Source organism: Rissa tridactyla, chromosome 3 (assembly GCF_028500815.1).
Source record: "Rissa tridactyla isolate bRisTri1 chromosome 3, bRisTri1.patW.cur.20221130, whole genome shotgun sequence".
NCBI lineage: Eukaryota > Metazoa > Chordata > Aves > Charadriiformes > Laridae > Rissa > Rissa tridactyla.
The window spans coordinates 53,246,910-53,274,741 of NC_071468.1; positions in this window are offsets into that span (position 1 = coordinate 53,246,910).

Below are 27,832 nucleotides of genomic sequence, written 5' to 3' on the forward strand. Positions count from 1 at the left end.
TATGGAGTCCACACTATCAATAGTGGAAGAGCGTAACGGCATTCACTGGGTGTATGCAGCATCTGAGTGAAAATGCGATCTTGAGAACCTACAAGGCTGGAGAAAAATTTAGTGGTTCACTTCATTCAATACTTTTACGAGCTCCACGATGTATAGAAGTGTAGCTGTAGTTACTGACTACAGACTTGAGTCTCATATCCTAATGGTGTCCTTTCAAAGTCCTTTTACCAACATTTCTTTCCAATGCAGGATTATGAGGTACTTGATTCCTCTGTGCTTTTTCATGTCTAAAATTCCGTAGCCTTCAGAAGGCACAGACTGTACCACAGGCTCCATTTCCACTGCATTTTCCTCTGGAGAAGACAAAGATGCCATTGGAAGAGAGGCAGTTTTCCGTGACGAGAATATTGGGCAGCAAGTTAAATGGTCTCCTTGGCTGGTTTCCGCTGGGCCCTCCAGAGGCATTTGCTCTGCACTTGGCAGATGGCTGCAGACAGTAGAGATGGAGTTAAGCATGGCTCTCTGATAGCAATTTCAAGTCTGAAAATGTCCCTTGTTTTTTTCTCCGCAAAGGTATTTAGGGAATGATGGAGACTGTAGGTCCAGGCTGTGCCTCAGATAAACGCCTGTCTCTCCCTGGGATGGTTCTTTTGGCGGGGCAGATGCTTTGTGCTAGGACTGCAGTCATGGGTTGCCACGTTGGCTTTGGAGGGTTTGAGGCCTCTCAGCTCACCAACGTTTTTGCACTCACATTACAATTCATGTGTTTCTTTTAATTCTCCAATCAAACTGAGGTAATATATTGCAATGGAGAAGAACGTGTTCTTGAGTTATATTTTTATGTAACAGTCAACCGCTCTTTGTGTCCAGTTCTGGGGTCCCTGGTTCAAAAAGGACAGGGAACTGCTGGAGAGGGTGCAGCAAAGGGCTACCAAGATGATTAGGGGACTCGAACACCTCTCTTATGAAGAAAGGCTGAGGGACTTGGGTCTTTTTAGTTTGGAAAAAGACGGCTGAGGGGGGACCTTATCAACGCTTATAAATACTTAAAGGATGGGTGTCAGGACGATGGGGTCAGTCTGTTTTTGGTAGTGCCCAGGGACAGGACAAGGAGTAACAGGCACAAACTTGAGCATAGGAAGTTCCACCTAAACATGAGGAAGAACTTCTTTACTTTGAGGGTGGCAGAGCACTGGAACAGGCTGCCCAGAGAGGTGGTGGAGTCTCCGTCTCTGCAGACATTCAAAGCCCACCTGGACGCGTTCCTGTGCAACCTGCTCTGGGTGACCCTGCTCTGGCAGGGGGCTTGGACTAGATGATCTCCAGAGGTCCCTTCCAACCCCTACCATTCTGTGATTCTGTGACCTTGGCCAGACCTGGATTTTTGCTATGTCCTATGAGATTTAAATACTTAGATAAAAAGATACTTACTTGTGAACACATCATATCTTTTTCCTCCTACATGTCTCCTGAATCATTTTTTTCTAACCTGCTCTGCAGTGCTGCATTCAGATGAAACCAGCCCTAAAATTCATGGTGGCACATCCATCCCCATTATGCTTATCTGGATACCATGGATACTTGCTTGTCTGATGGTTTCAGCAGAGCTAAAGGCTCAAGTCTTCAGTGTGTGTATTTATATGAAGGAAAGGGGATGTTCCATGGCCCTGGTTTCTCAAAACTTGCAAGTGCGGTCCCTTTAGGGCAAAGTTATTTCTCTTACAGCATACGTAATGGAGCTGCAGCAAAGGTACATCCTAATCCCCATGTTAAGTCATACAAGATTTATAGATTTGGATAGACAATGTTTGATATCCCTTGTGGCAGACCCACAGGTTATTTCATAAGAAATAGCAAACAGGCTCCTATTCCTTCTCTAGCAAAGTTTGATCCACCACGTCATAGAATTGGCTAGGAGTACGGAAAGCAGGAGATTTATGGATGATAAAAAGGATGACATCATGAGTCTGGCCTGCTGTCCATGTCACTGCTGGCTGCAAAGAAGTGTGTTTTAGGCAGAACTGCTCTTCTGCCCATTTCAGTGCCTTTGCCTGCATGCAGGGAGGGGCTGGATCGTGATGAAGCCCAAGCTCTGGGCCACCTAATTCCCCCTGCACACAGGTCTTCCCTCCACACCGGCAGGGCAAGGAGCAGGAGAGCCTGGGGTCTCCACTCCTCCGGCTGCAAACTGAGAGAGCGCAGTGTTTGGGAAGGGCATCGGGTGTTAGGATTAGCTGAGGCAGCTGTCACGTAGCACTTGACAAATTTGGGTAAATCCTCCTACAGCTGGGCTTTGCCTTCTGGTTTGCTGGCATGGTCAGTGAGATAAAGGTATGTGTGGACGTGGTGGGTAGCACTACTCTGGCAAGAGGATCTTTCCAGGATTGTGTGTTTACCTTTGCCCAGCTGAGAGGCCCAAGGTGACCAAGGGGTGGAGGATTATGAGGTCTTTGTGTTGCTCTTGGACCATGCAGAAATGCTCCCACTGAGCTTTACGCGCAGGATTGCTGCAGCGAGGCAAGCAAAGCCCTCATCCCCGAGGGGAGCCTCAGCTTAGTGGCATGCATTGCACAGGGAACAGGACATGGACTTGCACTGTCATTTTACATTTCGCAGATTCTTGCTGCTAAATCTCACCAACACTTGCGGTAACCGCTGATATGTGTGCGTAGTACGGTTTCACAAATGACGGTAGAGATTTAGGAGCACAATTCAAAAAGTCACTTCAGAATCCCAGCGCTCAACCCTAATCCTACTGGTATGTAGGAGAAGGGAGGGCAAGATCCGTTTTTGATCTAAATAACTCCGTGTGCCAGGCTTACGACACAGGGCACTTGCTGCATGTGGTCACAGGAAACTCCTCCTGTGACTGCTGGTGTTGTCAGGAAATGTCAAAATTGTCAGTATGGCCAGAAACACCATGTCTGCTCTCCTGACACGCAGGATTTTTCTGGTGTAAGGAGGAATGTCACACCTTGTGAAGCCTTGAAGCCAGGGGTAGCTGGTGGTCACTAGGGGTCGGGATTTTCAGTTTCCAGCACAAAAACTGGCACTTACCTCCCATGAACCCTCCTTTCTAAATGAATGACTAGTGTGTGTAGACTTCTCCGAACGTCTCAGCCTTTGGGAAATTATGATACTGTTACCTCACCCTTCTATCATCTATTCTAACACTTCTCCTCCTCCAGTGTTTTTCCTACCATGATGCCTGCTTTAAAGTATTTGTGGCAGCAAAAAAAAATAAAAATAAATTCTCTCATGGGGAACACGCTTAGAATCTTGGATTTCACATATATTGAATTCAGGCAGTGAAACCCATGGCGTGCAGGGTTCCCCAGGAAAAAAATGTGGCCTGAGCTATGGAAAATGAGTTTTCTTCCAGCTCTCATAAAGTCTGCAGCAATCTCTGGAAGTCTGTAGGCTGCTCACTGGATGACCAGCTAGCTGCAGAAAGTCCCAAGAAGGCTTGCAGTAGAAATTCCAAGCATTTCTGAAAGAACTGAATAAAAAGCATCTGTCTGAGCTAGTGCATAATCTCTTTTGATCTGAGTTCAGATATGAGGTTTTATAGAGGTTTATGTCAATCAGGGTATGAAACTATCATAAAATGTGACAGTAGATAATACTAAATTTATTGCATCAAAGTCAATAGCATATAACGACTTAAGTCCACGGGACTGCATCAAGACTTACTCAAATATTTTTAGAACATATTAGGGAACCAGACTACAGGGTGGATCACTTCTTTGCTATGTATTTATGTCTGCTTTTATATTTTTGAGGCAAAAGTGATGAACTTTGTTCTCTTGCAGAACATTTATAATACCAATAGGACTAGATGAGAAACCTTCAGTCAGATATTGTTGTATCAGTGCAAAATATCAAAAATATCAACACCACGCTGGAAAAGGACATGCAGGCTTTGTCTTGCATGTTTTTGATCTCTCTCAGTCTCAGCTGCTCCAGGGACAAAACAGAAGTGCCAGTCTTTCAGCAGGTATAAGTCAACACTGCTCCATCAGCTTCGCAGAGACGCCAGTATCTTAATGGAGGGACGTCAGGTGGTGAGTTGTATCATGTCTCTAATAGCAGCTAGTTAGTGTTTCTTCCAGGCACGTCCTGTTTCATATATTAAAATTATTTTTTGAGCCTCAGGCTTCATAAACATATCCTCCCTTTGTCCTCCTCTCTGTAACTGTGATGGTGCTACCTGTACAGACCTCCTCTTCAGGGCTGGCCCTGCTCCCATTCCCACGTCCATGGCTGGCACCACTCCTTCCTCATCCCAGGAAACAGCCTGAGCATATTGGAGCTGAAGGTGCTGTGCCAGAAGAAGACCAAGAGGAAACACCTCCCACCCCACCAGTGTTACAACCACCTCTATAGAGGAAGGTTTGCCCAGGCTGTCTCTAAGCCTCAGACTTCCTGGGAAATGGGACGTAATGAGTGGAGAACCACCAGCTCCAAACAGCATCACCCACCATGATGTGGAATAGTTCAGTGTGAAGGAAGATGATTGAAGTCACTGAAGGAAGATAGCAACTGATGGCTGTCTAAAGGTTTTGTGGTTTCATCCCATTTATGTACAAATTTTGTCCACAGAACAGAAGCTACTGTGTTATCTGGTCACCTTCCTATAGGCAAACCAAACACAGAATGGAGAGAGATGTTCATTGCTAGGTTTGCTGTGTTCGTGTGCAGGGTGGGTTGTGCTTAGACAAGGCTGATGCACATTGCAGAAGTGCTTTGAAACAGTTTCCACTGCGGCAGCTTTCTTCCGTAACGTTAGCCTGGTGAAAGACTTTAAGAGTCAATGCTATCAACTGTTTTTCAGAGTAAACAGCTTACAACATTTCCTACAGGTGGAACAAATTTTTAGCTTTATTTATCTAGTACTTGCAAAGATTTAATTTGTTTTTCTATTGTTTACAAGATTTCTTGTTAAGAAAGGAAAGGTTGTTATACACACATTTGCTTATTTGACTGAATGCCAAGGGAAGGCACAAAGAATTTACAAGCAACTATGATGCAGTATAATTTCAACAAGCTGCAGGTCTTTCTAACAGACAATAATGACCTTTGAGCAGGCCAGCAAATGAAATAAATACTGGATGCAAAGCCTCATGGGTCAGGATTTTAGGAAAAGAAACAACTTGCACTATGGAAAGTTAGTTTTCTGATTAGCCCTGAAGTCACTTACCATTTAGGAAGGTGCATGCTTTTATCCATTTCTGAAGATTATATGAATTCATGTTTTCAAATAATGCAACACGTGGGCTGGGAAATATGCTTTCTGGGAAAATTGCTTTGTACACAACTCCTTTGGCAGCTGAATTCTTGTCTTTCTGCTGCAGGAGCCTCCTTCGTAGGTGACTGTAGCAGCAATACTTTCTGACAGCATATGTGTGAAAAAAATCACACTTGGCCAGATGCGAGAGCAGCATGATTTTGGTGGTAGATCCAAAGGCCTGAGTCTGAAGTAGACTTGCAGAAGAGACTGCCCTTTGTTGACCTGACTGCAAATGTTCGTTTGAGCAGAGGGTAAAGGATGGGGGATGCTGATTGAGATAGAGAAGTACATTGATTGATTGACCAATTGATTGACTTCTCTTTCTCTCTATATACACAGAAGATACAGTTTGCAGATAGGATCTGTAGATTTATTTTGAAAGAGGTGCCCCAGGGTATTGAACTTATTCCCACTGCTTAAAATCCTGTTCTGACTGGTGTAGGGAATGTGACAGGAGGGGATGTTAAACTCCAGCTTCTTCTGCATGAAGGAGCTCTGCCAACACAGCCACATTTGGGGATTTTGAGGGAACAGCACACCACAGCATTAGTTTTAGGCAGGCAGTGCTGACCATGCCAGCAGAGCACCCGCCTGGCAGCACAGGGCTCCCTCCCAGGAGTGGGCTCCAGCTGTCCCAGCAGCACAGCTCCTTTGCTGTGCCCCTGCGGAGGCACCAGCCAGGATCGCTCAGCCCCAGTGGCAAAGTCTTTGAGAGCAAGAATTGGCTTCACCAACTCTTGGCTGTCTCTGCAGGCCAATGTCTGATGTAGCGGGTAACGGTGGGATTCTCCTCCACCTAGTGCTGGCTTTTTAGTATGTCCATACTTCACCTGAGGGATTAATGTTTCAAGCTTTTCTGTTCTTCAGTTTTTCTGTTCTCTCCCAAGCGAGCTCCACCTACCCGAGGTGGTTATATATAAGGTTATATATAAGGCAGTTTCCATACAGAACCCCGTTCATCCCCATTCAGCTGACACAGGCTGTCCTCCACTGTCACAACACAGTGCCCATAGCTAGACCCACTGCGATGGTGGGACATGGAGCCGACAGTGAGGTAACTGGCACTGCAGTGTGGACTGGGGCTGCCCTGGGGTGCTGACAGGACACCCCGAAGGGGTGCTCACCCCGGGGAGGGCTCCCCCAAGGATGTGTCATGGACTTTGTGATCAACAGCTGATGTCCTTGATTGCTTGCGGGGAGGAGGCTGTGTTAGGCAGCTGGTGGCCAGGCCTGCATTTTGCCCATTTGCTGAGAAAATCCAAAACAGTACCAAGGCTGCTGCATTGGTGTGGCAGCTTTGGCCAGTTTTGGAGCATCAGTTGTGGGTGCAGCATATTTTCTGTGTTACTCATGGGTGTACCATTTTATTGGCAATGCTGCATTTGCATCACAGCACTTCGGATCCTTACAGTGGCAAGCGATCCCATGGGAGGCCCATTTGGAAAGGGCATTTCTTTGTGCTGCTGGAATAATCTGGGACCCTGTGGCTAAAGAAGCCTGCTGAGGAGAAGTACAGAGTAAAGGATACATGCAATGATTGCCACATACTTAATTAGAGGATGTGGCACGAAGGGCAGAAACCTGTCATTTGCTGGTCAAGCTACTCTGACCTTGCCTCTGCAGGTTCTCCTCTTCCCAGTTGCTGTATTTCCCATCCCACCCTTTGTTACTGGGTGAGAAGACCAAGGCAAACTAGAACTGGCACACCTCTGAAATGAAGGAACCTGCTAAACTGAGAGAGCAGCTCAAATGGGAATGCTGATAGCAGTATCCAGGGAATGTCTGCTCTGCTGGACACTCACCAGCAGGTCCCTGCTGTGAGCTGAGAAAATCGGCAAGGCCACTGGGTGAGCAATGGCAAGTGTAAATAGAGACCCACTTAGAGAGTAACCATATCCAGGAGTTGCTCCCATTATCAATGTGTATGGTTCCTGCTATTATTGCTGATCCTGTAGAAAATTCAGAACTTTTCCTATGCATAGTGCTTATTCTATATTTTTCTTCCTCTGCAACACTGGGGCAATAGATTATTCCTGTTTTGATTTTGGCTTGCTCTGAACAAACAGGGTATTTTTGGTTTGGAAGGGATACTTTATCTTCTGTTTTCTTTATTTGTTGATGTTAGAATTAAGTCTGCAAGCAGGCTGGTTTTTGTTAACCCCGGCACTTCCTTCCTTGTCTTTTATGTGTGCTGGTGACTCACCCGGCGCAGAGGCACGACAAAGGTGAGTTGCACTGTTATATGTAAAATATGTATTGGGGGATTCCTAAACGCATCCAACCTTTCCCTTCCATTTGCAAACGATCAGATGAAATGCAGAGCACTTCCTTACAAAATAAAATAAAATAAAAATAAATCCCAGATGAGTGGTAAATTTCAGTTGTCTCCAAAAAAAAGTCCTTTGAAGAGATGTGCTCAGGGCTGCTTATACTATTTGTGTCAGGCACACTTAGAGCTTGACCTTTTGCTTCATATTGGCCACCCTTAATTCTTTTCCTGTTGATTATCAGCTATTTCTAGCCATTGCTGGATCTTCATTATACCACCTCTGAGATGCCCCTTTGCATCCTCCCTGACCAGCCCAGCATATGCAGCTTTCTTCTCCCACCCTCTCTGTTCCTTCCAAGCATTCCTTTCAAACAGTCTTCTGTTCTCTGTTTCAGCCAAAAACAAAGTCACAAGTTTTGGGCTTGGTTTGAAAAAAACTCAAACACAGCTGCCTTGGGTGGGGTTGGAATCCAAGTAACTTTACAGTGAAATAAAAGCTGCAGTTCAGAGGTAACTTTTCTTCTTCTGCATCTTAATTGTTCAACTCGGGCAGCTCTGCTTTTAAGTTCAAACAGCAAGGGATGATCTCCTCTCCTCTCCTCTCCTCTCCTCTCCTCTCCTCTCCTCTCCTCTCCTCTCCTCTCCTCTCCTCTCCTCTCCTCTCCTCTCCTCTCCTCTCCTCTCCTCTCCTCTCCTCTCCTCTCCTCTCCTCTCCTCTCCTCTCCTCTCCTCTCCTCCACCACCTGGGATGGTCTAGGCATCATGCTCCACCAGCACTTCACAAGGTCACATCACAGGATTGGAAGTGACCCCTTGGACTATTGAGTTGCACCTATGACTGTTGAAAGCAACCAGTACGATAAGTGGATGAGGCTCTGTTTTAAGCCTACATAGCTGTCCCAAATCTTGTTTCATAGATGGGTGCAGGACTCCTGACAGTTAAGAGCCATTTCTACTGACTTGGGTTTTTGTGCTGCTATTGCCCTTTCATTTGAAAAATTATTTCCCATCCCTGGTGTGTTCCAACTGATATATTTTTAGAAAGCAATTGCATGCATTCAGCCTTTGGCTTTCTGTTCTTCTCTCATGTCACTGTTCTTTGGCCACTTGATACCTCAGTAACCTTACTTAACACTGCTCCAATGTCATGTACTCCTTTCAGAGCAGAGGTGACCAACATTGTGCACGGCAGTACAAATTAGACGTCACAAGAATTTTGTGTAATCTCATTGATTCATTACTTCTTGTATCGGAAATACATGATTCATCATGTGATCATGTCTGCCTTTCTTATGGATGCACCATATTTGTGGCTCAACATCACCCTAAATAATACATATAAGTCTTTCTTCTCAGTTGATTTACACAAACAAATTCCTGGACTATAGCAGAGATCCTTCTTATTTGACATTAAGTATATGACCTTGTACTTTTAATTCCATTTCTACTGCTCCAGACTTCAAGGTCATCCAGTTTTTCCCACATGACATTACAGTCCTTCTCTCTTGGCAGATCCTTTCTGTGTCGCACTAGCAACAAATTTCATTAACACATGACGAGCTGTAGCAAGTCATTTGGGTCATTCCTGAAAGCGTTGCCATAAGATCCAATACCTTCCACTGGATGAACTCCACTAATAACCTCCCTTCAGCACAGCTGTGCCCTTTCTGTGCAGCCTGTTCTCCTCTGCTTCTAGTCTGCTGTCACTTGCAGTAATCTGCCCAGGCAATACCGTAGGAAATGTTCTACTCAAGGACAAAACAAATAGCTCTATTGCATTTTCTTCTTCCACAAATCAATTATCTTGTACCCCAATAATCATGTTAACCCTACGAAATGCACTTTAGGTTGTATTGCCGTTTCCACTTGTCACAGTGCCTTTAGGTGCTTTGACTTCACCCGTTTCTGGTTCTAGCTGCTAGTTTCTCCACAATTCCTGCAGAAGGAACGTATGTTCCATCTATATTTCATGCATTACCTTCTTTCAAATTTACTTACACCCTGGTTTTGGGCAAATACTATTTCCAGCTACTGGTTTTAGCCACGACAACCTTGCTCCCACGTTCAAGATCTCAATCTTTATTCAAAGCTCAGAAACTGGGACCTTGTCTAAATTATTCTTCGTTTCAACCTTCTCAATTCTGCCCGTCAGCCTCGCTTTTCAGTCCATCTACTCTTTCTGTATATGATAGAAAAACTTTCTTAATTTCTTTGCAAGTCCTTGCCTTATTAATTTCTATACCTATGTTTCCTAAACTCTTAACCAGAGGCTTCTTTATTGACTAATTGTTCTTTCCCATTCTTCACGGACTCTGTGCTTGCTCCTATTACTCCTTTTTGTGGTAGTACTACTTTTTGTTCTAGCATTTTCTTCAGTTAGATAGATATGCAGTCCTTCTGTGTAAGATTTTTTTATTATTTGAAATACAAGCTGCAGATTCTTTTTTGTACCTGTGACAAGAGCTCTTTAAACCTATGCCTAGAGTAATTATCTTTTGACTTCATTTTGTAAAATCAAATCTTCACCCTTTTTTTGGTTTGAGTCTTTAACTCCTGTTCACGCCAATTTTGACTGTTTTTTTTAGGGTAACACTGACATGCAAATGCAATAAACATCAGTTAAAGGTGGCTTAATTGAACTGATCAGCTGACCACTTAGAAATAAGGAGATAAATCTGATTTTATAGAAGGTAATGGGGGTTGCTGTACAGCATACTGGTTTCAGCACACAGTCCTTTGCTAGAGAGAGAGATAATAGCGCACATATTTTGGCAAACACTGATATTGCTGCTTATTAAAATGATCTAATCCTAAAGTCAGACTTTCTTTGCAAAGCATCGCATGTGTCTCTTCAGTTTTTGCACAGCTTCTTTCTTTGCGCTATTTTTTCTCCTCCTGAGGAAAGCATATTAAAAATGAAGTCATTCTGGACTTCACAGCCTTGCCAGGCCTGGTGACCACCTTTGGTGGCCAGTGTAAGTGGAGGCAGAGCCCTCTTTGGCATGTCCCTGAGATGGTGTCGGAGCTGTCAGCCTTGGCATCCCGAGGAGAGCTGCCCAGAGCCGGGCAGGGACACAGGGGCCGAGAGGGTCTGAGCAGGGGTGTGCGGTGATGGTTCACACCACTGCAGGGGGATCATCCGGCTCCATGAGGAACGTGCTCCTTGGTAGTGGTGGGGACACCTCAACCAGACCTTCCTCAGCAAATGGCTTTGCTGGTGTCAGCATTTTGGAGGGGCCAGGTGCCTCGCTGTGACACAGGACACTTTGGGATGGAGAGGGACCTCCTCCTCCTCCTCTCTGGGACGCTGCAGCAGCTTTGCTGATGGTTTTCCCTGTTGTCTGGCCTTGACGGTACCCAAGCATACCCCTGCAGGGATGGGGCGCTCCTTCCTGCTGCCCTAGCAGCGGGATGAGGTGCAGCATCCTGGTGGGCTGCCCCACTGTAGCACCCACGTCCCGCAGGGCTCTGCTCTTGCCAATTTGGACCCCTGTGCCGAGGAGCAGAAGAGGGAGCTGGGGGCACACGGCTTCCACCAGCCTGCCCTGATAGGGTGGATAGTGGAGGCTCCTGTGAGTCCTGGGCTACAGCAGCTTGAGCCATCGCTTTTGCCCTTATCACACATCACTGCGTTTTAGCCCCTAATTTATTCTGTGCTTGATGAGGAGAAAGAAGAATAAATGTCTGGCAGGCAACCGTGTTACGCATCACACCTCAAGGATGGGAGTTCTGTAACGAAAGAGCCCCACAATGGACTTGATTTCTGCATATTTGCTCAGATAATGTATGCACTTTTTTAAGTCTTCTAGCATATGGTACCTTTTAATTTACTTCAGGTCACTCAGGGGACAATGTACTTTGAAATACAGTCCGAGTAATACAAAAATAAAGTGACCGACTCAGAATAATGAAACTGCAAAATCTGATGCCACAGAAGTGTTTTCACAGCAGGATGCTCCTTCAGCTTCTGCTGCTGTGGCTTGGGAGGGCATAAAGGTGCACCTGAAGGACGGTACAGAGCCAAGCTGTGGCTTGGTGTACCTGAGCGTATATAGGAACCAGCCCATGAGACGAAACGTGAGCACAAACTTTCCCCCTCCAAGCAGAAAAAGGCTGTAGAAGGAAAGAGAGACTGTTGAAACTCCAGCCTGCTCAAGTGGATGGGAATTTTGCTGCTGATCATGCGATACAGGAGTCTGCCCTACAGACTTGTACAGGATTTTGTAACTGCATTGTAATGTGTACTGGGGAAAATGGTAATATGACGGGGAAAATTTAGTGCTCAGATAAATAAGTGTTTGATACTGCATCTGGTTACATGTTTTCCACCAAAGCTGTGTTGGGTCATTTCTCCTTCAATGACAGAGAAGCCTGGAAAAACCCCTGTGAGGGGAATGAGCAGAAAGAGCCTGTTTTCTGCCTGTTTAGCTCTGTCATACGCCACCAAGGTCCTAACCCCGCATGAGGGCTTGTGGTTTTTCTTCAAAGGCTCTGCGTCGGTGCAGCCAGCCACAGCTGATGAGGATTGCCCCCAGTGTGCACTTTTGTTTTCTAACGTAGCCTCCTCGGAAAATATGATGTTACAGTATTGGCCAGTCAGTCAGTCTGTCGCTCTTGGTTGGCTGCTCCTGTTGTAACATGATGATACTGGGGTTTAGGGTTTTATTTTGCTAGTTTTCCATCAGCTCTTAGAGAGGCCAGACTGTGAAATGTTGACTTCCTCCCGAACCTTTGGATCCCATTGGTATCTCCTCTCTGCTGGACCAGTTCATCCCACTTCCCAAGCAGTTCTCGGCATCCCCTTGCAGACCTGCATCCCTGGTTTATCGACAGGCTTTTTTCCTGCAGACTGCACTGAATATCTGTCTTCCTCACAAGCATAAATAGAGTCATTTCACAATAACCCTCTCAGATAAGGAAGAATTACCACCCCTACTTACACCAGAAACACGGTGTAAGTGCCCACAAACATGCAGTTGCCGAAGACTGCCTGATTTTCCTAGCATACATTGTGTTCTCGTCCAGAGGAGACGAATCGTTTCTGAGCGGGGTGGAGATGTCTCCACTGACACAGGGTGTGGCAAAGGCATTATGGGGAGAAGTGCAGTCACTAATTTTGGTGATTGACTGGAAGGGACATTCCCCCATCCAACCTTTGGCGTGCGAGTGTGGGGTTAGTTTAATACATTTCAAGGATTTTTTTTTTTTTTTTTAATTAAAAGAAGGAAGGGATGTGTTCAGTTGTAAACACAAATGCAAACACATTTGGTAACTAAGCAGTTTGGCCAGCGTTCTGCTTGTAAAGGCTGAACTTTTCTGTTAGGATTTGGAATAATAGCATATAGCAGTACACTGAGTATTCGTCATGAAGTGATTTCATCTTCTATGTTAATGCAGCCTACCCAGTGCTGAGACCGGTGTTTTTAAAAGTCAGATGTGACAAAGGAAAAAGTTAATCCTTTGGAGAAAGAATAACATACTGATTAGCTTCACTATTTAGAACTACAGGAATATGCATTTAGATTATGTTGTATTTAGTATCTCAAGACTTGAATACAGCTGTTCACAAATATGCTCCTAAGAATGTAAAAAATGCTTTTTCTTTTAAAGAAAATAATCGGGTTTTGTGCTTTTATAACCAAGAGCTTTTAATATTAAAATTCAAAGATAAAAACCACTTTGAAATAGCTTATGGCAGTTGATACTGAATGTTTACATATTACATTCTTCTTTAGTTTAGACACTCAAAATAGATGAGGTGGTTACTGAGTTGGTTTCTAGAAAATGTCAGCTTCACATTCCTATTAACACATTGCTAAAGCTTTGTCCAACTATGTCTAAAACGAACCTGCCACCATGAAATGTAGAACTGAAGGATCACCGTCGCAGTTTTAGGTGTGAAATTGCCTCACAGTAACAGAATGAGACCTGCAAGATAAAACCAGAGGAAGAAATCTAGAAACGAGAGAACCAGCGCCCCCTTCTCCAAGAGGCTGCAGTCCTGCTCCAACAGATGGACCTCAAACAATCCCCAGAGCACACCCACAATTAATTAACACAGTGTGGAACTGATAATGACATGGATAAGAGGGTCTGTGTGGTTGCAGTGTCAGTCACCTTACTTGTGACTGAGAGCGTCTATGGTAGGAGTGTCTATAAAGATGAATTCCAGTGGCCACCATCTCAGAGGCTGGGCTACGAGTTTCTAGGATGATATGTGGGGTGGGGAAGGGGAAGGGCTTTGTGCTATGGAAGAGCAGAGATGTTAAAGTGCAGCAGCTCCACAGTCCAGCTTCAAGACATCACCACACAAATGACGGATTTGAACAAGAAGGGGCAGGCTGAATTGTCGTGTTGAAAAAACACTTCTGAATTGCTGATACCCTCTTGTAGCCTGGTGTAGCCTACAGTGACAGGGTAACATCATGAGAAACATCAGAAATGCGAAATGCTCTGCTTCTGGGGTCAGGGGGGTCCTGACACTCCTTTCCCCAGTGCAAGTGAGGAAATACTGGGAGCTTTTTATAGCCTTGACTGAGGAACCCTTGAGAAGTACCACCTAAGAGCATCACCCCTCCACAACTGCATCCATCAACCACAATGCGACAAACCACACTTTCATATAATAGAAGTAACTTCCCTGAGTGCAAGGTGATTAAAAGACTGTGATATACAGGATTAAAGACTTGCTAATCTAAGAAATACAGACAAGAAAACAGCAAGACAGCTGTTTGCATTGTTTTTTTCTTGACACAACACTTTTACATTTACATTGTACTTTTTTTAGCTGTATATGTGTGGGGCTAGAAGGATATTTTTGCATCTGATGCAATTAAAAGATTTTCCCTTCTCCATTTTATGCTTTCAAATGCCTTTATGCCTTCACTGCTCTAAAGCAAAATGAATCCCATTCCTTGCTAACTGCTTAAAAAGATTTAATTAACTGGTTATTTTACTTACCAAATGCCTTTATTTAATCATCTAATTTGCATGTTATTGCCACTTTCCTGGTTTTTTTTTTGGTTTTGGGAAAGATTCCAGTAGTGCTTCAAACCAAGACCTCCAAAATGCCTTAATGGATCAGAAGTAGTCTTTATATTGTAAATGTCTTAATCGCTTGATTATGTGTCTTTTCATTAATGGCATAAAGAGTCTGACTTTGTTCTTCCAGCACAGCCATGCTAACGACGTTCTGTCTGGTTTGTCATGTAAAGAGTGGGCACCCAGGGGCACAGATTTGTGTGGTGCAAGTTCCCATTGCTCTCTGAAAGCCACTTCTAAGGAAGTCAATTCAGATACCTGCATAGGGATATCTGTATATCCTGTATACTGTACCTATATTATATACTGTAACTCGAGGCTGAATACTATTGCATAATAGCATGGCTACAGAATCTGCAACAAGAGTGTTTCCAATGTTCATGTCAGGCCCAAACATAAATCATGTTTTATGAATTTGAGTTTATTTTTTGCTGAATGCAGGAACTGACTGCCTGGCATCAGCTGGAGGCGGTGAGGAGCTGGCTTTCTGCCCCCAGTTATGCTCCTGTGGTGCCACACACCAGTGATGCTGAGGCCAGCATCCCACCTAGTGCCTCCTCTCTTGGCTCTTTGCCGGCCGTTTGCCAAGTACAGATGAGCGCAACTTGGCGAGCATTTTCTGATTTGTGGTGGTGCTTTAGAACATATCCAGGCAGTGCAGGAACCCACGCTCTGCTAGAAAGCTCGAAATGTTTCTAAATCACTTGGGAATTTTTGGAAAATCTTACCCTAGGTCTTGCAGATTAGTAAAATCTCCTTCCAAAACCCAATGTATTTAGTTACCCTGAACGCAGAAAGCTGAAGCCTCAAAAGCAAAGAGCCCATGGAAGGGCTCCAGCATTTTCTGATCTAGCAAGCCTAGTGTGTGCCAGCAATCATGTGCTTCAGCAGAGTAATTGTCCTCACAGGGACAAAAGCACCACTGCTGTGAACTCCCTCAAAAAACTTCCTTGCACAACTTCTGCCCTCATATCCATGACTGCAGTGTCCTTCCACGTGTGGTATTGCATGGAGATAACTCAGTCAGAATGTGGTTGGTAGTATGTGTGCTCAGAAGATTATAAGGAGGATAAAGTGGGCTTTACTCATTTCCTCTGATTTAATATTTAATGTATCAGCATTGCTTTCATTTAGTATTCCTTAAACGTGGGCTTTGATTGTAAGATTTGCATGTCAGCAATGAAAGAAATTATATAAAGCAGGGTTCAAATAGCCTTTTATTTTCCAAGAGACCAACTTTAAAACTAGTTGGATAACTACATTGGAAGAGAGCACACATTTCTGCATGTAGCCATGATTTGGCTCTGCTTTCCCGGGGCGCATGGAGGCAGAAAGCTTTATTGCTGGCGTGCTGTGAAGTCCCTTGTCTGCCCATCTGTGCTCCTCAGGCGAGGGCAGTGAGGGAGGACATGGGCACACAAACGCACTACTGCCAAATGAACTGAGCATGAACTTGCAACAGATCAGTTTTCTGATAACTGATTTAACGACCCTTTCCAGCTTGCAGAAGAGATTTCGCCTCCGACCCTGTTGGGATAGCTGCCTCAAAAGGCTCTTTGGGCGCTTTTGATCCTGCCTGTGACAAATGGCTGCCCCAGTCCCGCAGAAAGGGCAGCGTCGACTATCTCATGACAGAGCTATTTACTGTGTGCTGGTCAAAAGGGTGTCTACAGTAATGTGTATCTTCAAGGTGGGGACTGTCTCTGATGTTATTTCCTCATTCACTCCATTTTTTACTTCCTCAGTTTTCTGTTGCTTTACACGTTTTATCCTCTCTATTTTTTCTTTCTATATGCTCATCACCATCTGCCTTTTCTTTCTTCTTTTTAGCCTGTTTTCCACTATTATAAGGGTGGGTTTTTTTCTCCACCTTTCTCCTTCTGCCTTCTCTCCCATTTCTTTCTTTGCTCTTTCTTTTCTTTCTTCTGTCTGGCTCTTTCTGCTCATCAGTCACATTATGACAGCGGGGAGCAGCTAGCAGAAACAAGACCAGCTGGGTTACATCCTCGTAAGAGCACATGCTGATGACAGGACCCAGAAGTAATGCTTCGAGACCATTTTGGTTTTGAACACATGATACAGATAGGGAGGGAGAGGGTTTTTTTTCACTATCCCTGCTCAGTTTTACATACCCCTGTGCACACAGGACGGTGTTAGACTGCCACGGGCATTGGCACAGCTGGGGAAGGTAACAGCAAGAGGACAAGCTTTGCACGCATGGTGAAAGGAAATCCAGAGAGGAGGTATGGCTTTGCAATGAAAGGCAACAAGCCAAGGAGAAATCTTTAAGAAGAAGACAGAGTGCTCTGCTGCGCATGGCAGGCCCAGCGTGATGAGGCTTTTATATATGGGAAGGACTCAAATGCTGTGCGTGGCCCTGCTCCTGGTTGTGTTTTCCAGGAGAAGGCTCTCTGGCTTGCTCCTCACCACGTTTCTGCCATGGGCCTCTCAGGCGGGACGGGCAGCATGCACTCACCGGACACATGCAGGAGTGCTGGAAAGCATGGGTGAGCTCTGGCAAAGGGCTGCAGCTGAAGCAAAACCCACAGAGGTGGCGCTGGGGGCTCAGTTAAAGGACAGTGTTAACGGAGTCATTTGCCAGTATAAGGCTTTTCTGAATTAGCATCAGCATCAATGGCAGTTCATAGAATCATAGAATCATAGGGTCGGAAGGGACCTCTGGAGATCATCTAGTCCAACCCCCCTGCCAGAGCAGGCTCACCTAGAGCAAGTTGCACAGGAGCACGTCCAGGTGGGTTTTGAATGTCTACAGAGAAGGAGACTCCACCATCTCTCCGGGCAGCCTGTGCCAGTGCTCTGCCACCCTCAAAGTAAAGAAGTTCCTCCTCATGTTTAGATGGAACTTCCTATGCTGTTGTGGCAGACACTGCTGACTGTGTCCGTTCCTGGCTGTCCACAAGCCATCAGCACTGTGACGTGGTTTGTGCATTGCTGGTGGTACTTGTATCCATTTAGAAACCCCTGCTCTGACTTTCTTCTTCCTCTCATAAATCAATGATGTGGAAGAGCCTGTAATACCGCGGGGTGAAAGAGAGGGGCAGGCTGAAGTGTATTTGGTGTTTGATATTACGTGAGTTGGTGTGGGAAGGTGGCAAGGGATGCCGGGACTTGGCTCGTGGCCTCTGTTGAGCAAGATGGAGAAGTGCAAGAGGCTGCTGGAGGGAGGCTGCTGGCGGGAGGCCACTGGAGATGCTGGAGTCCGGGGAGAGCTTAGTGTGTGTGAGTAAGGGAGAGTGTGTGGATATCCAGAGGTCTGCAGTGTAATGGCATGTTTAGGCTAATCTCGCGTTGCTAAGGAGCCCTACACATGTTTGGTGTTGGCCCCTGTTACCCTTCCTCAGGTGGCCTCCCCCTCCTCCCAGTGAAGTCCATCTGTTTGGCCACGAACCCCGAGACTTTTGGCTCCGAAGGACACGGCCCACCATGAAACCCCAGAGTATGCCTTTCACAGCCTCGAGGAGGATCTGCGTCCAGCACCCCAGCACCGCTGAGTGCCTCCAGCTGTTTCTTGACAGGCGACTCATGTGTGAGTCAGATGGCTTCACTGGCTCTGCCCCGTGGGGCGTGCTGCCGGGAGAGCAGCTGGCCCGGCACGCCGTGGGCAGGGAGACATGTCTGGCTGCTGCAAAGTCATTGCTCTCCTGGAAAGAGCTTTTAGAGACTGCTAAAACAGCAGCAGCATGTGGGGCTAGGGGGTAGGCGTGCCTGAGGGTCTACTTTATGCTGGCTTTCTGGTAGTATGTCTCTGGGTGGTTAAAAGAGGGAAAAGCCCACATCACGTGCTGCCAAACTGGGTTTGTAGAAGCAATGGGAGAAGTTAGATGCTTGGCCTTTCTAGCTGGGGCTGCCTTCAGGTTTCTAAGGAGGATGCCCTGAAACACTGACCCACACAAGCATCACCTGGGGCACCAATGAGGAGGCACCCCACAGAGCTGCCTGTGCAGCTATGAGCAGCGGCAAGCTGCAGAGATGTCCACCCCTTCTTCCACCTCGGTGCAGGGAGCTGGTCCCTCGCATGTGCCTGACCTGAACCCAGCTGTTAACAGGAGGAAAGAGTCAGGTTCTAGTTCCTGGGAAGCTGTGGCCACATGGATTGAGAATGATCATCTTGGAGTCATTGCCAGCTCACCCGGGTTGCTCATCTGCACCCAGGTCTCATGAGTCTCTCAACCAACCATGTTGGCTTATTTGTGTACATTCCTTGCCCCATGGAGGCCCCCATGTGCCACCGTGAGACGTGTGAGACCTGCTTGGAGGATGGTATGGGGCTGGCTGCAGTCCTTCCAGTGGCTTGGGAGGGCCATAAGGCTGCTCTAGCCAGCGGCTCCTTTAGCCTGGGAAAAAAACCACGGAGATACAGGGTATCCCATTCCCAGCCTGCACAAGGCTGGGGGATGATGGCTTGTGGTGATAGGGCTGGTGGCTTTGCCAGCAGAAAGCAGGCTGCAGGCAGTGCCTGTGCTGCGGTGCAGAGCCACAGGCAGTCAGGGTGCACTCCTGGCCAGGCACCAGCAAAGCAGCCACACAGGCACCAGGCAGGCATCTTGTGTTTTGTTACCAGAAAAAGCAGCAACGCCTTCTGGAGGAATGGCCCAGTGGTGGGGAAAGGCTCTTCTGAGCTTGTAGATCTATCATGAGGTTTCTGAAACAAGAAAGGGTCTATCTGACAGCATAGCCTCGCTGCATGCATGTTCCTCATCTCGTCCTCTCTGCCAGGCTCTGGAGACCTACCTCTGATGCTGCACTGCAGCCCCTGGGCCATCTCTTTCTTTGCAGGTGCAAAGGGAAAGGCAGTCCATGACAGTCCTCCCCTTGCTGTGCTCATGGACAGGGTGGTCACTGTGTAGGGTGACCCAGCTGGGAAGCAGTTCTTCATCATTGTGACAAGGAGGCACTGATAGGTGTCTGGGTGGCTTGAGGAGGGCTCCATTCCTGTCCACAGGGCTCCATGCCTGACTGTCACAGACTTGCCAAAGGTACTTACCTGAGATGGCCTGCTTTCCTGGTGGTTTGTCCCCCTCAAAAGTCACACCAGCCAGACATGAATGTTAGCCCTTCATCAAGTCTTCTGGGCTGGGTGTGCTTGAAAACACATGTGCAATCATTACATGTGAACTCTCCTCTGAAACAACAGCATAGATGGTAAGTCAAGCATTCAAATAGTTAAGAAAAGCTATGTTTAAGGTTTCCTGTGCCACATCAACCATCCTCGAGCCTTTGATAGGGTCATCTCTCTCTTGGGATCTCTTCACTGACTCCAGACTCTCTTAGTCTAAGCCTCTACCTCTCCCCTGCATTGCTGCCAGCTCCAGACCTTTCCTCTCTTCCACATCTCAGTCTTCCCCTCATCTCAACTCCCAATTTAAGTTTCTTTTTCTACCTATCAGGTTGTCTGCTCTCACCTGACCCCCCAACTTGCCCCACAGCTGCACTGACTTACAGTATACACCTCTCCCCCTTTCTTCCCTCTCTCTTCCCTCTCTCTCCCAAATCTATCTCCTGATTCAGGTGGTCAGTCACGCATTTCCAGTTACTCCTCATCTCTTTTTTACAGTTTGTTCCTTTCACTGTTTCCCCACTTTTGCATTCAAACCATGGAGTTTGTTCCTACTCTTTGCCTGCCAATCCCTCCCCATGCTGGGGGACCCCTAAAACTACACGCTGCTGCTGTGGTCTGGAGCCTCCCTGCAGCCATTAGCACTCAGGAACAGCAGCTGCAGGACCTGCACCTCCTCCTCAGCCCTGAAACAGGGACACCAAAGGAGGACAGGTCCCAGGGATCATAGGCAGCTGTGTCTGAGTGGGGCTTCTCAGCCTCTCATACATCCCTGTTTCCCTCCATTACCCAAGGCTTAACCTGCTTAGTTGCCCAAAGTCCATGATGAGATCAACCATCTTCACAGAATGCAAATCTTGGCCAAAGGGTTTAAATACAGGTAAACTTCTGATTAAGCTGCAAGAGGGTCTTACGATGAAGATGGTTGAGGAAATATGGCATGTGTACAACACAGCTACTGGCTTAGCCTGCAGTTACTCAGTATAAAGACTTTACAGGTATGGATGAGACTCTCGGAAAAGTGAAGGCATTCCCCATTTAATCTGATGGTTTCATTTATTCCCTTCTGGGGATATGAACTCATAGGATGTCACAGCAACAGGTCTGTGATTTTCATGAGGTAGAGCTGCTTTCCAGGCTGTTACCTCTTGCTGGCACAGCAAGTTTCTGTGGACACGCCATAGGATGTGTAATGCTGCAGTGTTTTTAGCTGAAGTCACAGACAGCGAATAGAAAGCATTGGGTTATCATCATACCGTGCCCATAGCCTGCCCTCCAGGGAGTTTGGTTGGTCAGAAGCTGCACAGATGGCTTCAAAATATTGCGGTAAGAGTTTCATTTGGAACAACTCTGAGCACCATTTCTGGCTAACTGGAAATCCTGGCTCCAAGCTTCATATGTCAGCCAAGAAGATGTAAAAAGAGCATTGGACAGGTTGTCTATTTAGGCACCATTTAGAAACCATGGCTATAAACTTATCCTGCCCAAGTAAGTAAAACTACTTCTTCACATGATTATATTGCCATCCCTTTATGCTAAAGAAGGAAGAAACCGGCTATGGGACAGCTCAGAGATATACTTTCAACTCAGTTTTCTGAAATCCCTACAATCCCATTTCCCGAGAAGTTGTTGTGATGGCCAAGTAAGCAAGTTTGCTCCAACAAGTGTAGTTCTGGATGAAAATAAACAAAGAGCAAATGCAGTCTGACTTTGGCCAGACTGCCACAAGATTAATTGGGCGAGACATGCCAGCTCAGGAAATTAATTTTTGTTTGGACAGCTTCACTGTTAGTAGGGATGATTTTCCTCTGCTCAGTAGAATGACCATCTCCAGTTTTTAGAATTGTTATAGAGATGCATCAGAGCTAAAGCGAGATAACATTCTCCATACCGGGCTATCAGCTTGGTGACAGGGGGTGGGATGCACTGTACTCAGACAGCAGTTGTATAAAAATGGGCAGGTTTTGACTTCTAGCAATACTTATCTTTTCCTAAGGAGATGTTCAGGGAAAGCAGATGCTGTGTCTCCCTGGTGTATTCTGCACTGTGGTGCCAGTCTTCAGAGCTGGGTCTGGCCTAAGGTAAGCCTGAACAAAACCAGGGTCCAGAAAGGGATGAGAATTTACAAAACCTTGTTGAGATTTTCCATGTTTCCTACTCCCTGAACCAAACCTTACCACAGCAGATGTGACTGCAGGCTAGACGCTCCCCCAGAGTTTTGGGGATCCAGTTCAGAACCAAAGCCTGAAGGGAAACCGGAGGTTTGAATCTGAGTCTGTGGTCTCCCTTGCATCCCAAGGAGAAAAAAAGTTTTAGTTGGATTTTGCCTCAGCATCTGTGCAGCTGGCATTCTGGAAGACCACATATGAAACAAACCAAGCTAGTCAAATTAATCATCATGCCATTTTTTGTTGTTGTTGATTTATCAACAGAGGAAAGCACTGATCATGTTTAATGTACTTCTGAAAGTTTCCCAGAATGCAGGTAAGAGTGTTTCATACTGTATACACGGTATTGTTTGGCAACAGCCTCAGGAGATCGCTTTCCAGGCATATACATCTTTGGTCTACCTCGGAGGTCTCTCACATGGATCCTCTCGATTTTCTGTCTCTATTCTCAGCTACTTAAAGCATTCTCATCGTGAGCTTGGAGGAGGAAACAAGCAAGAGGAAACCCTTGGGACATGATGGTTCAAAGAAAAATAGTCTCCGGCTGTTTGCCTCCTGCTTCTTGAGTCTCTGATGTATCTGCCTGTACCTCTTGCCTTGCGCACCCTCACTGCCTCTGGCTCCCACACACTTCCCAGCCACTCTTCTTCCCACCAGTCAGACCTCTCACCCATTTCTCCTTCACCAGTTTCCCATTGCCTGCTGAAGAGACTGAGGGTTCCCTCAAAATTGCTATGTTTTTTTTGCGTCTAGTTTCCTTATTTTTCAATATGCCATGTCCTTTGGGAGAAAAACCTCCACAAACATGGCAAATATATGTTTTTTCTCCCACATGACAGCTATTCCTTATCTCCATCACAGAGCCACCTGTGCCTCCTTCTGCCTCCTGCTGATCACACCTACTCTACCTCCCGCAGCTCTGGACAAAAGCAAGATCCCTGTCTGGGGATGAAGGACTGAGCGGGACATTCCAGCATCATCTAATCCTTCCGCATGCTGGAATGGCTCAGGCTCTGTTGGACTACCAGTAGCAGTCCTCCTATGTGTCATTACACAACCAGTGTAATGTCACTCATTAGACCATTTGCTGACATGAATTTGACTTTGAGCTCAATACCAGCTGTGTTGAAAGAAAATGTGATTTAATTATTACTGTAAGTTTTTACCACAGAATATTATGCATTGTTTTGAAATTCCTGGCTGTGGATGTTACTCTAATGTTTTTTTTAAGTCTGTAGTAGAATAGTGTTAGATGTTCCTCATCCTCCCTTTCCGTTGTCACTCAGACAAGTCAAAGCCAGCACGCCTCTGCAAAGTTTAAATAACTTTCCTGTTAACCTTTTGCATAAAGTTTATAACATATTTACAGTAAGACTAAGTTGATTTATTTTTTATGAGTTCCTAGGCATAGCATGGGGTTTTTTGCACTTCAGTATGTGCCAAAAATGATGAGGGTCTTGTGGCTCAGGCAGGTCCTGTCTCATCCCTGCTCTTGCTGCAGTCTTGGAGTCTGGGACTTTTTATCAAACACGTTTCTAAAATCCAGCAGGCAGGGGACATGTTACCACAGGGATGGTAGCCAGACTCACGCTCCTCAGCTCCTGCTCCCAGCCAGGAGGATGAGTGCTGGCCCGGGTCTGGAAGCTGGCCAGCCACATGAGCCCAAGCACTGTACCCAAGGTCATATCCCCCCCCCGCAGGGGCCAAAATGCAGCAAAATCTGGGACTCTGGTCTGCTCCTGGTCATGCGCCCATTCCCCTAGAAGCAAATTGCTTAGACTGGCAGGCTAAAACATGAGAGAAGTGGGTTCCCCGCCTGCCTCTTCCCCACTGGGCAAACACAGGGAGGGCCACACAGTACTTGTGCCTGCCCCAGTTTTACACCTAAAGCGTTGGGCTGCTTAGATTCACCTGCACAGTGAGCTATGGGGAATGTAGGGACCAGATGATGTTATGCTGTGCATCTCACAGAATCAGAGAATCAAAAAATGGTTCGGGTTGGAAGGGACCTTAAAGATCATCTAGTTCTAACCCTCCTGCCATGGGCAGGGACACCTCCCACTCGACCAGGTTGCTCAAAGCCTCATCCAGCCTGGCCTTGAACACTTCCAGGGATGGGACATCCACAGCTTCCCTGGGCAACCTGTTCCAGTGCCTCACCACCTTCACAGCAAAGGATTTCTTCCTAATTGCCAATCTAAATCTACCCTCTTTCAGTTTGAGGCCATTACCCCTTGTCCTATCATTACACTCCCTGATAAAGAGTCCCTCCCCATCTCTCCTGTAGGTCCCCTTTAGGTACTGGAAGGCTGCTATAAGGTCTCCCCAGAATCTTCTCTTCTCCAGGCTGAACAACCCCAGCTCTCTCAGCCTGTCTTCACAGGAGAGGTGCTCCAGCCCTCGGATCATCTTCGTGGCACTCCTCTGGACCCACTCCAACAGGTCCATGTCCTTCTTGTGTTGAGGACTCCAGGGCTGGACACAGTACTCCAGGTGGGGTCTCACCAGAGCAGAGTAGAGGGGCAGAATCACCTCCCTTGACCTGCTGGCCACGCTGCTTTTGATGCTCCTTAGCTGCAAGCCCCGGAAGGGCAGGAGCTGACTGTGAAGAGGGGCGCTGCCTACTTGGGGCAGCTGGCATCACCTCTGCTGGGTGCAGCCCGCACAGGCAGGCTAAGCCTACTGGGCTGCACGCAAGTGCCACTGGAAAGGGGAAACTACATGCCTCCATGTCACATACGCTAAATTTTCCTCAGATAATAAAACAATCCTACATCTCTGCAGCACCTCTTGTGGACCAAAATATCTCCAGTGTATGTATGGCACTTATTGCTGCAGACCCTGAGCATCTGCGGTAATTTTTTTTTCTTTTTTTTACCCTGCTACTATGTCTGTGGAGCAAAAGGGTGTTCCATGCCCCATTTCACTGGGTCACAAGAAGGCAGTGATCTACCTGAGTTGGATGGAGACTGGTGGTGATGGAGCAGCGAGAAATCCTCTTCCTGCCAGTCCCAGGCTGGTGGACATGGGAAGAGAAAAGATGAGCAAAGAGAAAAGCTGATTTAACAGTGTGCAAAGAGTTGGCAGAGAAAAAGAAAGCACTGTACTGGTGAGACTGCAGGTATGCCTGACGAAATGCAGGCAAGCAGCACAGCTTGTGTGGATGTGTGACACAGAGACCCGGCAGGAAGGGCTTGTGAATCTCCTGCCTGCTCATGTGTCTCACACTTTCTTGTTTTTAAATCCCTTTCCTTTCACCCCTGTGCATTTGAGCATGCAGATCTGCATTTCAGTCCCGTGCAGCGAAGCAGGCAGGCACAGAGCTGTGATACTTGAGGTCTCTCAGGCAGGCACCGGTGCGGAGCCCCAGGCCAGCAGCAGGGCTGGATGCAGAGGGACGGGGTCGGCAGCAAAGACCATGCTGCGTGCTCCTCCTGCCACTGATGTCCATGTTCCCCATGAGGTGGAGAAAGATCTCTTGCGGCTATAAGGTGTTGGCAGGACTACCTTCAGCTCTCAGCAGAACGCTGTGCCCACATATTGAGAGCAGCATCCTGCAGTGATGCGCTGACTTCCCTCTCACACCACAAACATCCTCTCTAGAATTGAGTCACGCCACCCAGCACCTTGAATTGTACTTGTTTTAGCAAAATCCCACAGGATGCTCTTTTGCTGGGGGGGGAATCAAGATGTTCCCGTTCCCTTTGATGGAAGGCGTGCTGAGATATCTGTGGTGGGAAGCGGTGCACCGCCGGGATGCTGGCCCCGCTCCTGCAGACCTTCCCGGCTCTGGGGCACGAGAGCACAGGCAGCCTGACAGAGGGGCTGCAGCGCCCACACGGACAGCGTGGAGTTACTCATCCTTTTGAAACGACAATTTGCTCTTTGTTTCGTATGTTTTCCAGATGTCACCTGCTGGCTTCAGGGGGAAGGGAAAAATTAAAGTGAAGAAACTGTTTTAGTGATTTGCCTGGAAAGCCAGGTGCATCTCCAGCAACTTGAACCACTTTTGAATTAGAACTTCAGTAGAAAGAGAGCTGGGGTTCCACCATGGGCAGCTGTAAAACAGCAAGCAGCTACCAAAGTGTCTTGGGAGGGACTGGTTTGCCCGTGAGCAGAAGCCCAAACCAGTTGCTCCCCTCTCTGCCCACCAGCTCCCTACAAGACCAAGCTCACTGTGCTAGGCAGCGCCGCCCCGAGCCCAGCCTGCCCTCCCTGTCTGTGGCTGCAGTCAGGTTATGGGAGGCCACCAAGTTCTCCTCTTTCTGTCCCTGCTTTTGCCTCATGCTTAGGTGGGCCCCGTTTCATACTAAGCAGGTGTAATACGGTGCAAACTGGTTGTCGTGCTTGGGGTGACAGGACGCCGTCCTCTGCATATGAGCCACCTCTGGATTAAGCCTTCTAGAGAAAGAGGTGGCTGCTGCTTCATCCCTTCAATGGGGTAGGCTTTGAGATGACAGCTGTGACATCTGAGTTCGCTTTAATGCAATTTCTTAGAGCCTGTCTGTATAATTTCTTTCTTGCATTTGATCTCTGCCGCCTTTCCCCCAAGCCAAACCACTTTTGCCATTATCTAAGAGCTCCTTGTTGATGAAACAGAACAGGGAAAATGCAACGTGTTTTAGAATACTCTTAGCATAATAAGCTTTTTATGAGGAAATAACAGATAAAAGCCTTCTTGAGTAGAAAGGGGGAAAACAGATCATTAACATTAAATAGAAATATACCTTTAAAAAAACCTGAAACCTTTAGAAAACATGGAAAAAAATATGTCTGTGTACCATGAAGTAAAGTCATAATTTCCCCTATTAACACATACTAAAACAGAGCTAAATGATTGCACTGCATCTTGGTGAGTCTGTTTTCAGGAAGGTGAGTCTCATGTTGCTTGATGAAAGGTTGCTAAGCAGTCTCCTATATTCATTAGTTATGTAAATAGGGATGTAAAATAGCCCCTTTCTTGCCAGTGCCTAAAGAAACAGAGCTTGGACCCTGGCAATAAATAAATTAATCCCAATGCTTCCTGGAAGTCTGTCAAACTGGTGGGATTTTTTTTTTTCCTTTTGAGTGGGGAAATGTGATGTTTAGAGAGAAGAAAAGAATATCCTTGAGTTCTTGGCTCCCTTCTTGGCGTGCATGGCATGCAAAGAATCAAGGCGGGTTTAGGTATTTTTGTGTAAATGCGAAAAATATTGAAGGAGATATTTTTCTCCTGGGATTAAGGTACACACCAATACGCGCTTCCATCCTGTCCCCAGGCACTGCTGCATTAGACAGTCTTACATCGGTGCATGAGTTTTAGAGAGAAGTCACTGTAAATATGAACTGGAAAGCATGCGTTTTTTATGTTTCTCTAGTTACCTCTTCAAGAAGTACTTGATGAAGCCAATTAAAATTTTTCAAAAGGAAAAAACCCCAGTCCTTTTTTCTCAGTGGAAATCAGTCGTTTTCTTGAAATCTCAGTGTTCAATTCTTCCAAAGAAACAGCCATATGAAAAATGCAACCTTGGTTTGCCTTTCGAATTTCAGCAGACAAGGTCTTTTTTTCTATTTTTGCCTTCTCCTGCCATCCTCCCCATAAACTTTGTTTTCCCTTGCCAAAGACAGAAAGAAAAGGTGGAAAAAACAGCAAAATGTAAACCATTCTGGAAACTAAAAGTTACAAATACAGAATCTTTTGTTTGTTCGTTTGTTTGTTTGTTAAGCCAGCCCACTTTAAATAATGATCCATAGGATTTCAATAAACAAACAATAACAACTGTCCTGCGCGGACAGCCAGCCAGTCCTATTCTTTTCTGAGACCACACAAAGAAAAGAAATTTAAAACTTCACAATTTTGGATGATACATTGCACTCATTTTTTTGTTTGATCTCATAGCCGCCTAATCTTCGCTCCTTGGTAGCTGGCCCTGCTGCCAAGGTGTTTGGCACAGGCGGTACGTCATGTGATGAATCACAGGCACGTAATTATGGCTTATTATATAGTC